This window comes from Dreissena polymorpha, unplaced genomic scaffold, assembly GCF_020536995.1.
Source record: "Dreissena polymorpha isolate Duluth1 unplaced genomic scaffold, UMN_Dpol_1.0 chrUn005, whole genome shotgun sequence".
NCBI lineage: Eukaryota > Metazoa > Mollusca > Bivalvia > Myida > Dreissenidae > Dreissena > Dreissena polymorpha.
This window is the reverse complement of record NW_026273319.1, coordinates 554,240-572,268: the sequence shown is the minus strand read 5'-3', so window position 1 is coordinate 572,268 and position 18,029 is coordinate 554,240. Positions and strand designations below refer to the sequence as shown.

At 32.9% G+C, this 18,029-nt stretch overlaps 1 pseudogene; it reads right to left on the bottom strand.

Annotated features, from left to right (window-relative positions):
* Nucleotides 1-9,935: 9,935 nt before the first annotated feature.
* The window catches only part of LOC127863327 (probable G-protein coupled receptor CG31760), a 52,851-nt pseudogene continuing 44,757 nt past the window's right edge, over nucleotides 9,936-18,029 (bottom strand).

The following is an 18,029-nucleotide window of genomic DNA, read 5'->3' as shown; positions in this document are numbered from 1 at the left end:
AAACGTGAGTGAGGAAGATGCATATAATTTGTTTCAGACGTTTTAGCTTCCACACGTCATATAATAACCGAAATAACAATTCGGTTAAGTTTTTATAAGACGATGACCCGTAATTTGAGCATGCATAACAATTGCCCTATATCAATGGCGTAGTCGCAATTTGAGATGCACGAAAGTTAATTGAAAGTGATGTTTTTAAAGCAATCGCAGTTATTTTGAAGGGATTTCATATTGTGTGACATGCGAGCAAATAATCGAATCATCTTATATAGATGAGGAATGATGGTCAATGGCAATAGTTATTAATATAAAGGCTACATGTTCTTACAGGTGATTAGATTGTGACTATAATATTAATTAGTTAAAACATCATTTGAATAAAAAAATGATCACATTTTAACGAAAATTCAACTTTTCTGAAACATAAATTCACTATCAAATATATAACATGTGCAGCGATTTCCATGCATATGGTCTTATTCCACACAGAAATTAATTTCCTTTTTGATAATGTATATATATTGTAATATTTCTACACTTACTGGATCAAATTTTAAGACAAAACACGATACATAACTCGCGTAACCTACTCGTCAACGATCAGACCCGATGCATGAATGAAATCTTCAGGTGTAAAGACATTCCTTCGCATTTGACCGCAGAAATTACTCGTGTGTTTACAATGTCGGCCAGTTGAAATGTATGCAAACAAAGGTTTCAAACGGCGCTGGACTGTTAGTTTTGATGCATAATGTAACGGTAAGAATGTATTTTCATACGCTTTATTGAATTATGGTACCGTTGTCCGTGCAGGAAACATTCCCTTTACTCCATGAAGATTTCAGTCTTAGATCGGGTCAGATCGGTGACGAGTAGGGCATTTTGAGTTGAATACCTTGTTATATATATATATATATATTCACACATATCGCCAGTTACGGGGTCTCTGATTTAGAAATAGGTCATGGGGTTTCGACTTTAAATACATGTATCTTTATACCATTTTTTATCGATATTAACACGAATTAATGTATATAGAGGTACCTAATATAGTATTATATATAAATGCGTCATTTATGTAACGTCTCATACAAGGAAATATATAGCAACATTAATTGTGAGGTATACAAAATTTCACTTTTCAGACGCGTTGTTGTTTTCGATATAAGACCTTATTATGCCATTTGATTGCATTACCTCCCCTACACCCCCCTCATAGTAATAAAAGTTGCCTAGAACGCTGGGTTGTATACAGACCCCGTTTTTAATATTGACCCCTTAAGTATAGTCTGAAAACTACCGAGACCGCGTAACAGGCACTATGTATAAGTAACTATATACATATATATATTTGACAGTAAAGTGCTGTTGTTGTTTTTTTGTCAGAAAAGTTGAGTTTTCGTAAACTATTGCAAACTACCATAATTCACCTTATAAATACTTATTGCGGTTAGGAATCCTGCGTTAAATTAGACAATTGCCATGTTAATTTAATTCCATGAAGGCTTTCAAAGCTTCTGAAAACACGATGTCCTGCTTGAACAATATCAATATCGGTTACAGTGTCCTCAAATGTCCGTAGTTGCCCCATCAGCTAGCTATTGTTGTGTATGTGTATTTAATGTATTTTTTTTACACAATAATATTTTGAAATCAGCAATGTGTGCGTGACAATCATCGCGTAATGTTGTTTTATTGAATAACACGACGACGAAAAAGATACGTTTTCTCTTGCATGATATACTTAAACATCTGAAGAAGAATTTTTTCAGTGTCAGATAACATTCGATTACATTACTGAACATAAAAATGATACAAATTAACACAGAATTAGTAATATAGAAGACATAATACAAGAACTGTAAACTTTACTTATAGCGCAAATAAATGTATATTAGGACTTAGTAAGTTTGCAGAAATCGCTATGATAAAATAAAAACTTAAAAAAGACGTTTTGAAATGTTTATAATTTATTCTATTTAATTCGCAGAGTATCAGGGAAATGTAAGGGAAACAGTATCCCATCGTGTATATATGCGTGTGTAATAAAATTTTCGTTAAAAAACTGCGATTATAGTGCACTTAAGAAATTACATGAGTTCTATGTTATTATTTTAAATCAAGTTAATAGACAATACTTTATTTGAAGCGATTACAGTCGACTACACACGAAATAGCCATAATTCAATCGCAGGAATCTGTAGGCTGACTATTGTGCAGACGACATTCAAATTGATATTGATATCCGGTGCACTCGTTATCAGCGTATACTAATTTTATCAATGTCATTTTGGCCTTATAGGGCGACTGGCTATTCGCCAAATCAATGATGAACTCAAAGAACTTATGCAATGAGCAAACGTTGAAATATACTGCAAACGTCAAAGCCTATTTACAAAAAATAGCTAAGTTAGTGCAAGTTTGGAGGCATGTCTTTGTCAGATAATGTTTACATAGCCAGAGTAGGGATTATAAATGTGGCGAGCTCTCAAATGGTTATTCCTCATGACGTAACGCTAGTGTGGTGACTTGTATAGCGGATATTGCTTAGGATCTCGCTCAAAAGTGGCGATCTGTATATTAACAATTGCTCACGACGATACAAGTGTTTACGCGGACTTGCACGACATAGTGGTAAACAATTATATACAACTGGATGTGGTAAAACCTTTTTCGTTACATGAGTATGTGAAACGCAATTGCCTATCTAATACAATCAGATAATAATTGATCAGTATTATTGGATTAAAACATGTTAGATTAAAAACATACCATTTCAGTGTTGCACTTTACAAACGATATTCTTCCCACGGCTCACACAATTAATTGATGTTTGGATATATTCATGTACCAAGAAATGCGTACAAATTTTGAACGTTAACGTTATGATAAGACTTAAGTAAACGTACTGGTCTATCTATCTAATTTACTCACAGTCTATATGGTAAATGTATGTATATCTGATTAACAATTAATAATAGTATACATGATAAAGTACATACATATGTTTAATTCGTTGCAGAATCGCATAAGTGTTGTTTGTAAAAAGAACGTTTTTATTTTGTCCGCTTACCATTGCTATAGTGCACACGTTTGACATGACCTATATTTTATGTATGTTTATACCGAAGTATGGCTTGTTTCAATGCTTGTATTGGCTTAAATCCGATTGACGAGTAGAGGACTATATTAGGGTGTCAGATATACTCGGTGCAATTCTTTTTACTGTCTGATTGAATGGTGGTAAGCTTGGACAAACGTTTTTTTTTTTTCATGAAACTGTAAAAAGCGTGTTCGGTTTCATAATTATGTTCACATAGCAATTATGATTTTATGATTTTGTCAATTATAACATTCTTTAAAACAAATGGTTACAGGTTTAATTCGTTTAAACGTACCGTCACTTGTCTGAGACGTTTCAATCTTTAAATCCTTGCCCCGGTAACATGAACGAAAGTCATACGCTTCCAGACAGAATTATTTAAAAGATATTTGGTAACTGTTAAACAAATATAGCTCTAAATAATCTGAACAATCCTTATTTAAATATGTAAAAAGTAAGTTACTGAAACAAATTCACGGGTACATGTGAATTTGAGGACACAAACTAATTCCATAAATAACTTCAAGTTATGAATACCAATACCATGTTGTTTATTGCCTGTAAGCTCAGTTCCAGGATTGTTTGAAAATAACAAATATTCTATATCATACCCTTGGTACGTAAATATTGATTATAAAACTATTCGACGTTCAACGCGACATGTCGTGACCACATTAATAATTTACATTACTTTTTACTAATGTGTACAACTAAGGTGACATGATAAAATGAAACAAGACAAATACTACGGACACATGTAGCACTAACATTGACGCAAACTGTTCAATTAACTAACCACATTCAATATTGTTACTCGAACTAAACAAGACAGAAGTACTAAAATTAATAATGATAATATACATCATCTCCGTCACTATTGTAAACATGTTATTATTGGAATCATATTCACCAGAAACAACAACATATTTTAGTACCGTAATCACTCTTCAAGCAACACGTGTTTTTGATCTCTATGCTTGGTCGATAAATACTCACTCAATAATTGAAGCACATCTGTATATTTCAACGAAGTGCTTTTCCTCTTGTATAAGCGATTGCATTCCGTTCCTTTTTCTAAACGGATTTATTTAAATGTTACGTTAGATATCGTTGCACCACGAACTCTTTTTTATATAAACAAACCGTCCTGCAACGTTTAAATACGTTGTTAGTTTTACTTACATTGTAGATGCCATATACAATAAACGTCACATACGTGAAAATGCAACGAAATCGAGAATGTATACAAAACAGTTATAAAAAGTTTAGCGCAGTATGAACTATATTTGAATACAGACAATATGCTGAATTAATCCACAGTTACATAATTATTATTTGGAAAGTAAGAAAACCAATATAAATTGTAACGCTAGATCTCATAATTGAAAATAATATTTAAGTACTTTTTATACAAAATGTCGCAAATAATCTTGAGCTATATAAAGATTGTATTATTAATGTACGTACAAATATTCAAGCCTCCAATGTACACAGTTAAGCCAGAGAATAGTAACTTGTTTAAAATCATTCCATTAAGCGCTTCTCAATCCAATACGTTATACCAACAGCCACTCTAGCTCAAAATACAGCATGAATATTTTTACACATCATAATATTGATAGTATTATGGTTACATATATAAAATCCACTTGTGTGTTGTTCTTATTTAACTTTTTATCAATAATAATAGCTTTGGAGTCAATTGTTTTATATTTTCTTTATCATTAATATTGATTACGATTGAACTTAGTGCAGAAATCATTTCAAGATAACTTTGTCATTTTTTAACTCATGATTGTATCCGTTGTTATTTTGTTATTTCGTTATAAGTTCCTAAACAAAAGTTTAAAAAATGCATTTGTCAACGCCACGGTTCTAATTTTCTGATCCACGCAAGTGAATTATACGAGATTTGTTTTAAGCTAAAGTTATTTTTCCGATAATTATTGCAGTATTGCGTGACAGCAACACGCATTAGAACATCAAGCACACACAATCTCAAACAAAATTTAAATGAATACAAATGAATGCACACAATAATCATTATAGAAGTTTACTCTGTCGAAGTAGCAAAATTGCATTTTCTAAACGTTTAGTGTATATGAGATGGCAACTCAAACAGATGAATTACACATGCCAAAAACTGAACCATTGTTAATTTCGACATTTGCACCTAATCAATGTACCGTTTTTAAAAGACAAAATGCCAACTGAAATTAAGTCTATTCAACTCTGATTAACGACTCTAAATACTTTACAAATTCACATCCAATAAATCATAATAATGCACGTTGCAAACATAATAGGCCAGATCATTTGTTATGCAGATTAACAATATCGTATCATCATGTATTGGTATTATATACGTTGTTTTTTTAATAAAAGTATTGTAAGTTTTCTTTTAGTCTGCATACAAGTTTGCGTAAGCATCAGTCTGGCCCACATCCGTTACATGTATGCATTGTCGTTAGGTGAACATCTATCTTGGTAGCTTTATTAACTAACATTTTAACCGGGAATACCAATACTAGTGTTGGTCATCATCGGTAATATCATTATAATAACAATAATCATCATCATAATCATCAATATAATCATAAATAGGGAAACATAATCACCTGCTACCGAAAATATCATTGTCTTTCCCATTATTGATAGCTTATTGTCTCGACAGGAACTGAAGCTATTTATGTCTTGTAAAAGCGACTTATAAGTGCTGAGTGTTGTCTTTCGGATTTGCAATTTTGATCACTTTCTTTCGTGCAGGACTGTCACTGTTATGATGCAATCAGCGGCGTCTCTGTTGTTACATTTTCATAAAGACGCCACCAATCATTTGGTCAAATTACATTGACGCCAGCGAGTTACCATCTTAATGTTATTAGAATCGCGTTCTATGCAATCCTGCTATCAAGTTATACATTTTCAATAGTATTGAATTCGGTGTAAATGAAATAAGTTTCTTTATATTTAAAGCCTTTGTATTATGCCGTCACTGTGCATGATCAGAAGAAGACATGATAAATGTTAATAGTATTCAATCCGTATTAATAGATCATTGTGGATAAAGTGTGATCCTCGCAAACACACGCTAATTTTAAACCTTGTCAAACACACGATATTTAGCACTTCATCACACAAAGACCCAGTGTTATAATAGGCTGTATGTTTAGTTCTCTTAGTAGGTGTAATTTCTTTACGTCATGTTCTTAATTTTAAGATCAATGAACGCGAATTACATGCGATTTCTTCTAAAATCAACCGTATTTATGAATAAGATCTGCTTAACTAACAACATGCGTTTTCCTAAATGTACAATAAATACTGAACTAATGCAGTAATGTAAAGTTAACTGAGTGCAATTTTGCAAAAAAGGTAAAAAAAACATAATATAAAGGAGCTGCACGATCGAACTATTATTTACGACATATATCAGTGATGGAATTATTTGAGGACTGCCGTTATGCAAAATAAGTCCCAAAGGCAAGTGCGTATTGATTGTTGGACAAAGAAATCAGTAACATACATATAACATTTATTACGACATATCATGACCGGAATAATAATTTAGGTAACTTTGTAAAAAAATGAAATTCTTCTTTTAAAGCTTTATGAATGCGTACAATAATGGTAAAGGTGTCAGTCAATTTTGTGCACATAAATAGTCAGTACGCCACCAGTACTTCACCTACCCTACAGGGTTAATCTAACAATAAAAGCTACGATATAAAAGATCTTATCGATACTAATCGTCATTGTCGGAAATATAAGAAATCATGGCCACAATTGGCATCATTGTCATTGTCATCATTTTAATTAACGACATCGTATAAGTTACATTTTTGTTCACTGAAATGTCTTTCTCAGTTGAAGCAGCAGAAGTCAACACTTAATATAAACATGTTTGTTTCATTTAGCCATCGGGAAGGTGTTGTGGCCCATTTCCGTTTGACAAAAAAATTAATATATGTAATCCTCAACTAATGCAAAAAGTGATATTATTTTAGTGCTGGTTTGTCATTTGAATGCTGAAATTATCCTACATATGTCGCTGATCGCTTCGGCAGTACAACGTCGCCAGAGTTGTGTCAGAGGAATTGCGTTCCATGTTTCGCTCGTATTTTGATAAGTTAGATGCGCCTTGTGTGTAAATAAGGGTTTGAGGCTGTAATCAAGAATTTATAACATGTATGCGAGGGTTTGATATATTATTATTTATAGAATGTAATATGTTATTAATCATGTAAATGTTGTGTTCGTAATTGTCCCGTCACATTGCTTTCAGTGATACATTTCTAGTTGAGAATAAATTGAATGTAAATATAGTAGGTAAAATAAGTAGAGACATGTGTTTCATTAGGTTGTTATAGAATCATGCTCTGACTTGAAATTATAAATCAAGGACATAAACATGACTGCATCACGATTGTAATGGTCAAGGTGTTAAAATTCCGTTACAAAGATGATGATGTTATAACAAAAATATCGTAAATATTTATTTGTTTTATTTTAATACAATCATTTACAGAAAAAATATCTACATCAATCGGAAAATCGTCAATTCAATAATTAATATGGGGTCACTTCAAAAAATATATGGTAAAACAATGATATTCAAATATACAATACAATTATACACAACACAACTTAATAATTGTTGAATGTGTACAATTTATACAAATATGTTAATCAATATTTTGCAAAGAAATATGCATTTATATTGCTTTATTTTGTGCTTCAATTGTGTGTTTGTGCCATCGGAGTGAATAGCATTAGGGCTGTGTCTGACATTTTTCGCCAATACACCTGTTTAAACAATCGATGATATATTGACACGACTTATATAAGTTGGTGTTTATGTTTTTGAGTGTTTGTTCACATTGTCCATTGTATATTAATGATTGTCTTCTTTTCAATTAATTGCATCGTAGGGTAAAATAATGATATTCAGTTTCCAATATCGTTCCACTGTGTTTATGTCTGAACATTTATTTTCAAAACTAAATAGGCATTCCCATTTAATTACTTACGCATGTTATAAAAAATATTTGTGTAAGTGAAACACTACATTGGCAATGACAACCAGTGTCGAGTTTTGCTCTATTTACGAGAACGTCCGTGTTTAGTGAGGAGTGTTTAGAACAGAGAATTAAAGGAAAATACATACTTCAGTCGACCTATGAGGATTGCAAACCTAAACCCTGATAGCAAGAAGTGTAAAAGCAGTGCTAATTTTTATGCGAATAGTGGTTAAGTATGTATTGTCAATAATCGAAAAATACTAGATAATTCACCGATCGTCGCCTTTATATATTGTTATAATCCATCAAAAGTAAACTTTTGTTATAATCCATCAAAAGTAAACTTCCGCATTCAAGAGCGAAACTGAAGCCTTAAGGCAAAGGTCTTACAGAGACATTCGCAAGTTGATTAGTAGCATGAAGGCATATAACATTCGTATTCAAATGTCAGACAGCAGTACCTAACCACTCAACAGTCATTAAATGTAATAACTTTAACAAAATACTAGAAAACTTTGTTATATCTTACAACCTTTAACACGCTAACATTCATTCCAAGATTACAATACCACACCATAGCCATCTCTCGAAAATAAAGCTATTTAAGGTGTTATATGTTGGTGTTAATAAGACAAGAAAGATTGTATTGCAAAAACATATGGCGATATCAACGTTAATGCGTTAACGTTATTAGTATATTGCACACATATGTGTATCTAGCAAGCAATTGAATTCAATATTGACCAATTTATGGTTTGTTTTTATATGTGGTATGCATAACGCATTCATAAAGACGTTTTCAAACAAAAAATACAATTCATATACATACGATTAGTTTTTAAAATGCTATTGGTTTGAATCTCAAAAGTTAAAAACTATAGGTGAAAAGCACGTTTTGGTATTACAACGCTTGTTGTTTTTTTTGTTCAATCCGGTGTCCATGGCATCCTTATTTAGTAAATAGCTGTATTCTTCTAACAAAGGTATTTATTGCAAAACGAAAACTTTGCAGTCAATATATTTGGTTAAAACAAACTAGTACAATCTTTCAAAGTTTAACTTAAAACGTGTTTATAAAGACAAGTTGAACATTGCAAACACTGTTTTTAATACATTGTTTTTCTTTAACCACCATTCTTTCTTCAACTGAATGACATTTTACCCACGGATGATCATTCTTGCAATATAAATATGTTTGAAATAAATATCTAGACTATTATAATGAACTTATTAAAATTTGTTGTAAATATTGTTATATGTATATAATTGTACAGTTAATCGTACGTTTATCGTCAAATGTGCAAGCCATTTTGTCACATCAAAACCAATGGTGTCACACTTATAAATTGCAATCGATACACTCATATAAATATTAGTAACATGGACACACTTATATTACTTTTAGTAACATCACACAGTTGCCTTGTAAATTTCTTTAGGTTACTAATTGCGTGAAATGAGTCGAGTCTACAGGTTTGCAGTGGGCAATGTCGACGTGCTTGTTTTGATTTCAATTTTGCTGCATTTTCTTCTTTCTTTCTAGGATTTTAAACATGTTCGGACCGCTTACCTAATCTCTTCTTTTTGTAATGTGTTGTTTCCAGTTAAACACGCCATATGTGAATTGAGAACAAACCCAAGTGCTCATTTATATAACAAAAACACTTGGTTCTTTCACATTACTTCATTGCACCAACAATCCTTCAGAAAACATCTAGTATCGGCATATGGATCATCGGCTCCGTTTAATTGTTTAGAACTTCCATCGCACTTTTAAATTTGCATATCACTGTCAATTGATTGTCGTCCAATTAAGCGTCACGACCCTTCCATCGGGTGGATTCCTTATAATCTTCCAGATTGATTATAACACGCTTTTCGTTCATGCTCGGAGTAAAATGTTTTGTTTTATCTGGACTGTCATCTTTCTGAGCAGCTTCCGCCATTGCCGACAATTTATGCTGCAAATGGCGGTTACCAAGTTTCATGTTTCTATGTTTAAGTGTCTCTAATTGCGTATATAGGCGACGGAATTCTTCCTGAAATTACAACAATGCAAAATTGGATAAAATGAAATCACATGAAGCCACTTGTAATTTAATTGATCTGAAAGCATACGTGATGAATGTTGATTGTGTCTGAGATCCGCACTCACAAAAGACACGTTATGATAATAATTAGTCATTATATTGAACAAAATTAGGTTTTAGTTTTTATTCATATCGTTCTAAAAACAGTATTACAACATAGTTCATCTGACCGACGAAATGCAATTTGCGCATGCATTTGTATATACTACAATTTGCACTCTCTGCTACCGGCGATAACCGGTGTATGTTGAGACAAAAATACAATTGATTTGAACCGTTTATTGCAAATAAACAAAAGATTACTCTTGCGTATATAAACGTCTAATGTCAATTATTTCTTGAAGTGTATATAGACACCAAAAAGGTAGCTTAATATCAATTACGTTATTAAACAAATTATGCCAATTCAAACACGTATAAATAGAGTTCAATGTGTGGCCTAAATTAGTCGATATATATTTAAATTATAAATTTATACAATCGAAACACACGTCGTACTCGTTTTGTTTGTTTACCTGAATATCTTTTTCCAAAGGGCTTTCTGACTCTCCATCTTTGATAGATTTATCGGAATATTTGTAAAAAATGGAGTTAGCATTGGAACAGTCTCAAAGCGCTTTGGTTCGATGCAGACGTATTATCAAATTAGTATGGTTATTTAACCAACGAGCTACGTTCACTAATATATTAATAAAGTTAACTTGCACATGAAAAGTCATATTATGAGGCACTTTCCATATGGTACAAAAATGAAGCTTTTCACATTTACATGTTTTTGAAGATTCATCCGTCTTAACGACTGTTGATAACGGACTTCGGATGAGCTTTAGTCCTTTGCTCAAAACATCAGCAGTGGTTGGTAGGCTTTAATTATTTAATATGAAACAAAAAGGACCTTGAGTGTTAGTCAAATTTGCTGTTAATTCTCAAATATAAATCGTCAGAACAAAGCACTTGTTCAACATAACTTAATCCTAAAAAGGAACGCTAAAGTGACTGTAGTGGTCAATTTAGAATGTATACAGATGACTAGATACAATAAATCTGGATTCGCTGGAAACGAATCCTGTAGAAATATCCTGTAAAAAAACGAAAAAAGTATGAAGCATACACATAAGGTAAAAACTTACAATAACATAATTCAGATTAATCAAACACAGAGAAAAGCCCTTTAAAACAGTCTAATTAAAAAATTGAAAGTCCCAGGTCGCAATTCTGCAACAATTAGTGTAATATACACAACTTCAACGAACTGTACTTGTACATAGTATAAAATAACAACAGCAGAGAAAATGGGATACTAGTTTGTGACTTATATGACACATGTACAATTATGATCAGTGTCCAAACTTTTCCTAAGTTCATGAGTGCATATATCTCCAAAGAATGTTGCGACTTGCTGGAAAATATTGTCACAATACAGGACCAATTATGAGATACTAAGCTATATGGAACTAGGAATATATTAAATTCTGGATAAGGATAAGTTTTCATTAAGAAAACTTTGAATTGTCATGAACTATCTAAATGACGTTCATTATACTTACATTGAAACATTTAGGAACAGGGAAAGAAGCGTTTCATTGTAAATTGCCCAACTGATAAAGCGACTCTCATTAAATTCAGATGACGCTTTCCGCACTACAATGCAGAGTCGTATACCCCACAGTAGAAACAATAAATCCGCTTAAACAAACAATACCGACAATGTAATGTAATTGACTTTAGGTTGTAATTAACGTAATACATTTACTTGTTTTTTCCGAAAACTAAGCAGTTAAATAATGCTCTTTTGAAGTCAGTGATTCCAGTGTGCTATAGTTTGACTTAACACAATGAGCTGACAAGCATGCTTTACATATAAGCATATTATCGGCTTGTGAATACATAATCAAAGTTTACATACATGTTATCATAATTGTAGATCTAATATCTCTATACAGACACATGTAAACTGGAGTTTATCTGAGAACCCCATGAAGTATCAAATTTATTTGATATAAGAAAGTTTCTACAACTGGCTATATAAAGCGCATTATTTCAAAAATGAAAAGTATCGTCCATTCAAATTTTCGAATATTTTGTGTAAACAAAAGTATTTTGCCTCCCGCATATGTATGAGACACGATGTTCTTCAAGTTTACCGTAACAATTGTGTAATCAATGAATATCCATTTTACTTAAAACAAGCATAGCAGCCATGCTCATCTAAAACACTTAGAAAAAATTCACAATAAAATATCATTGTGCATGTTCACAAGTAATTAATAGACTAGATGTGACAATTAGCTTTTTGTTTTTGATATTTGTGTGGTATTTTTTAATGCGACTCAAAGAACTCATCTAAACCCTCCTAATGGTCAACCAGTGAGGCACAAATTACTCACTTATAGCTGTAGAATGGTCCCATCATTCAGACTCAAAGTACTCAACTATAGTCGCAGAATGGTCCCACCAGTCAGACTCAAAGCACTCACCTATAGCCGTAGAATGATTCCACCAGTCAGACACAAATTACTCTCCTATAGTCGCAAAATGATCCCACCAGTCAGACAAAAAGTACTCACCTATAGTCGCAGAATGGTCCCACCAGTCACACTTAAAGCGCTCACCTATAGCCGCAGAAAATTGTCCCACCAGTAATATTCAAAGCACTCACATATAGCCGCAAAATGATCCCACCAGTCATATTCAAAGCGCTACCCTATAGCCGCAGAATGGTCACACCAGCCAAATTCAAAGCACTATCCAATAGCCGCAGAATGGTCCCACCAGCCAGACTCAAAGCACTCACCTATAGCCGCAAAATGGTCCCACCAGCAAGACATAAAGCACTTAACTCAATCGGCGGAATGGTACCATCAGTCAGATTTAAAGAACTTACATGTAGCTGTAGAATGGTCCCACCAGTCAGACTCAAAGCTGTCACCGATAGCCGCAGAATGGTCGCACCAGTTAGACTCATATCACTCACTTATAGCCGCAAAATGGTCTCACTAGTCAGACTCAAAGCACTCACATATAGCCGCAAATTGGTCCCACCAGTCAAACTCACAGCACTCACCAATAGCCACAGATTGGTCACACCAGTTAGACTCACAGCATTCACATGTAGCCGCAGAATGGTCCCACCAGTCAGACTCAATGCACGCACCTATAGCCGCAGAATGGTCGCACCAGTCAGACTCAAAGCACTAATCTATAGCCAAAGAATTGTTCCACCAGTCAGACTCAAAGCACTCACCTATAGCTGCAGATTGGTCCCATCAGTCAGACGCAAAGCACGATTATGAATTGTTGACTCCAGTTAGGACTTTTAAAACTTATACTAACTACTAATAATATGAAAATGTGCAAATACATTTGCTTAAAATGTATCATTTAATGACGGTTTTATATAGAGTTTCAATCTGGCATACTGTCCCTTTTTAATTCAATGTTCTGTTGTTTGTTCTCTCAAATGGAAATTATTTGAAATCAGTTTGTTAATCATTGTGTAGCGTTTCCAAACAGATAACTTGACTTTTTCTATTCATTTGAAGAAATCGTCGAACTAAAATAACTCATATATGCATTGGGCTGTATAATGAACCATAACACAAGTAAGTGATGTGTGTATATTCCATATTCTGAAACTCACATGGCAGATTTTAAGACACGTGCTCCTGAAATTTCATTTGATTATATTTAACAATATTCCACTTTCATCAACAGATAAATATTTGTAACCTCCGAAAAATCTTGACAACACTTGGTGAAAATATATATTATCGCGTATGAAATCGTATGTAACAAAATTAAACAATCTTTGAAAGAACTTTGCAATTGACAATAACAATTATTTATTAAAAAAAACACGATATCGTTTATAATGAAAACAACTTCTATATGGATGCATAGCATTATTCTTCCAAGACAATAAATTTTCCTTTTTACCTATCAAACTTTATGAATCCGGAGGGGAATTCAGCGCAGATATAAAAATGTTCATATGCTGATAAATGAATTGGCTATTTTTATTCAATATTAAAGATATAAACCAGTTTTTGCTCTACGATACTATGTATCTCTAAATAAATCTATATATTATTTATTTATTTATTTATGTATGTATGTATTTATTTATATAACACTACAATTATCTTAAAATGACATAAGTTAATTTGCAAACGAAAATGTGAATAGCTTGTGTAAGCTGTTAAATGCTCAACATTTACTTCCACACTATTTTTCTTCACGAAACTTAACACGACGAGTGAGATTAATCGAGAACAAAATCGTAAGACGGAACAAATTATCTGCCGGTGTTTAAGTTGCATATTATTATCCCCACGCATCATTCCTATTGGCGAATTAACAATATGTTTGCTTGAAATTATCAATTTATTTATATTTTCATGCCCAATCAGTCGTTGTTTAAAAGGGGCCTTTTCACAGATTTTTGAGGTTATCATAAACTGCTTTATAATGATAAATTTAAACATTTGACCAATCTCCAGTAAAGAAAAACACAAGAATACGATTTAAAAAAAAGAAAAAAAGTAATCCTCAACTGGGCTCGTACCACTGACCCCTGGAGTCCTAGAGTAAACGTCTTCCGCTTAGACCACTCGGCCATCCGCGCTCATGCTATACGAGGATGTATTTATCTTGTATTAGTAATCCTCGTAGTTTCACAAAAAATAACGACAACAACAGAACTTTCCAAAGTATTCAATCGTTTCTCAGGTTTTCAAATCGTCAAAAGATGCATATAATAGATTTTCAAGAGCATGGGCAATGTTTAGTATTACTGTTTGCTCACATATATCATTGCTAAAAGGAAGAAATGAGAATCTGAAACAACTGTTGTTAATTTTGTCAATTTACAAAAACGTAAAAAGGCCCTTTTCAGACAAGCGGGTAAATATTAATAACGGGCGAGCCATGACGACGCTTATATACATTTTTTGCTTACCTTTGTCTAAAATAGCTAAGTCAAATACAAGACATAAGCGCCTTGCACAACCCTGGGAAGACCTGCCACTGTTCTCGCCGTGGAATAGGCGCCAAACAGGAAGACGATGATGCATAATCTTTTCATCAGGTCTGTATCAGAGATCTTGATGCTTTGGGCAGACCTCACACGGAATACCACTGATATCCTGAAAGAAATAACATTCCGCCTTCGCACATTTTTACACGTGCGTTAGGTTTCATTTGAAGTCAGATCGCGTAGTCCGTAGCAATCATTGTACGTTCTGTATACAGAAGAATTTCTTTAATAAATCACTGCATAGAAATAGATAACAGAATTTAAGTGCGATGTCTGTCTGGATTAACATGTTCACTACAAAAGCATACCCGGAAACATAATTTATATAACTTTCGATCCGTTTTCCAACGAAACGCATTGCACGAATATCTAGTTTGCTAAATAGTGTATTTTAAATAACAAACATGTGTGTATTGTTTCTTCCATAAACACTTTCCAATATAGGCCTAAGGAGCTTTCACCGACCCACTGCAGTTAAATCTTGACTGATACGAATAAGATTGATGTAAATTCAAAACATGTTTTTCCAAAGGGCAAGCGTTTTATAACACAAAAGACCCAATCACTCGATTATTTAAGAACATGTTTGACAAAGTACGTTTCAAGAATCCATTATTCGGAGAAGTAGCAAAATACAAATGTCGAGAATGGATCTTTCTCCCGTGATAACGTATTGATGTATAGAAAGTATGTCCAAAAGACTTCCCGATTCATTATACCAGACGCATGTGTCATAATTATTTGATATAACAAGACCTATTGTCTGGTTTGTCTGCTAGAAGAAACTATTTCCTCCACGTTTTAAGTAAACGTGCTCCGTATTAAATCGAGAATCCAATAGCTCTGAACCAAAACCGTAAGCAGCATGTCACCACGCTTGCCTCAAAATAGCTGACAACAAGCTAAAATGCATAGATAATACATAAATGGTGAAATAATTATATAATCAGTATAAAGTTTCAACTGTATATAAACCGTATTTCAACTGTATTGTCCATTCGTAACATTATTATAACAAGCTGTCCGGTGGGGTAAGACGATAGAACCAGTCGTGTTCTGGCCCTACAGAAGTGGATTGGTGTTCACATATGCGTTTACTTTTCATCCTGACATTGCAAGTTTATCATTATTTCAATATACATGTACAATGTCGATCAACTAATTATTGCGCAAAAACAATTATTTTAAGTAAATTTTGCGATTCAGATTTTTTTCAATCAGGCAATGGTTTTTCAAAGTATACGTTGTAAATTTCCAATTGCATTAATGACTTTTATTTAAATAAAATTTGTTTACAAATACCAAACGGCCCATAAGAAATTGAAGCAGCGACATGCACATGTTTATGAGTAGGCATGTGCAAGTTCATAAAAAAGCAGTAGGTTATTACTTGAAACCTAAGACATGTCTACAGACTCATTAGGTTAGACCAGATAACAAGGGACATAATTCTAACATTTAGTGCATAAGAAAATACAGACTAAATGTGTCATTCCAGAGAAGCCAAGACAATTTATGATGATACTTAACGCACTTTTATCAAGCCCCATTCACCTAAATAACGTCTATTACTTTAAATGTTTGGGTGTTCATGTGCTAAATAATAGTTTTGATCCTACAAAAAGTCTTCATTAGATCTTATATTCTGAGCAATATCATTAATTAAAACTGAGTGGAAAGAGTAACATACTTTCAACACATGCACGAAAACTAAATGTTAATGCTTACATGACGGAGTTTTTATTTTGAAGAGTTTACGGGTCACAACGTCTTACATCATGTCAAGAACTCTTGTTCTTTTAGTTTATTGATTTAAGAGAAGCTCACAGTCGTGAGATTGCTAACGAGTTTGAAAACATAAATTAACTGTTTGATATAAAAGATTGCATTTTTGTTTCTAGTTATCCTATAGTATTGCTAATGCGTATAAAAGCAAACAAGTTGATTCTAATATAACACGCCGAGAACTACTTCTATGAAATGGAAACTTTTCAATGTCTTCTTCTACTTGAATATTGATATAGAGCTCATTAAACTTACAACAGTCTTTAATTGCGAACTGCAACTATGGTATGTTAAGAATGCAAACATGTTTTCCTTCCAATTGTGTTAACTTAATTCTCTTTTTTTCGATTGAATACTTTGAGCTAGATTTTTTACCGGTGTCATTTGTGCGAAATGAACATTTGTCTAAAGCAAGTATACGAGAACATAATTCCTCTGCAATAATGTTAGTTAGATGAATTGTATTGTTAAGGTGTATGCATTTACTTGAACCAGCCGTATATATACTTGTCATGGATGGAAACAGTTTTTGCGTATTTCCTTACTTAACTGGTTGATCCTTTTACACTGAGCATTTCTTTACTTATATGTGAGATATCAGTTACTTACTTAAAGGTTCAAAACGCATTCTGTCAATCTGAAAATATTTGAGAGAATAAACACGTCTAATAATTCCCCAGATTATGTGAAACACGTTTTATGCACAATATACCTCATTAATTATTTGGTCAGCAAAAAATGTGCGTTTTAAGAATCACAATTGTTCAGACAATAGTATGTATCTTTTCTTAAGAAACACCTGCTAACCATAAATAAACATTTATTATAAACGATAGAAAACGTGCTCTCGTGAGTCGATTACGCTGATAATCGTCGTTATTTATTTTAAGAAACACAAAATAGTGAGACATTATACAGTCAATTTATATGCATTTGCGTAGATAAGAACTAAATAATTGTGTTCTTAAACCTTAGTGTATTCTTATTGTGGTGCT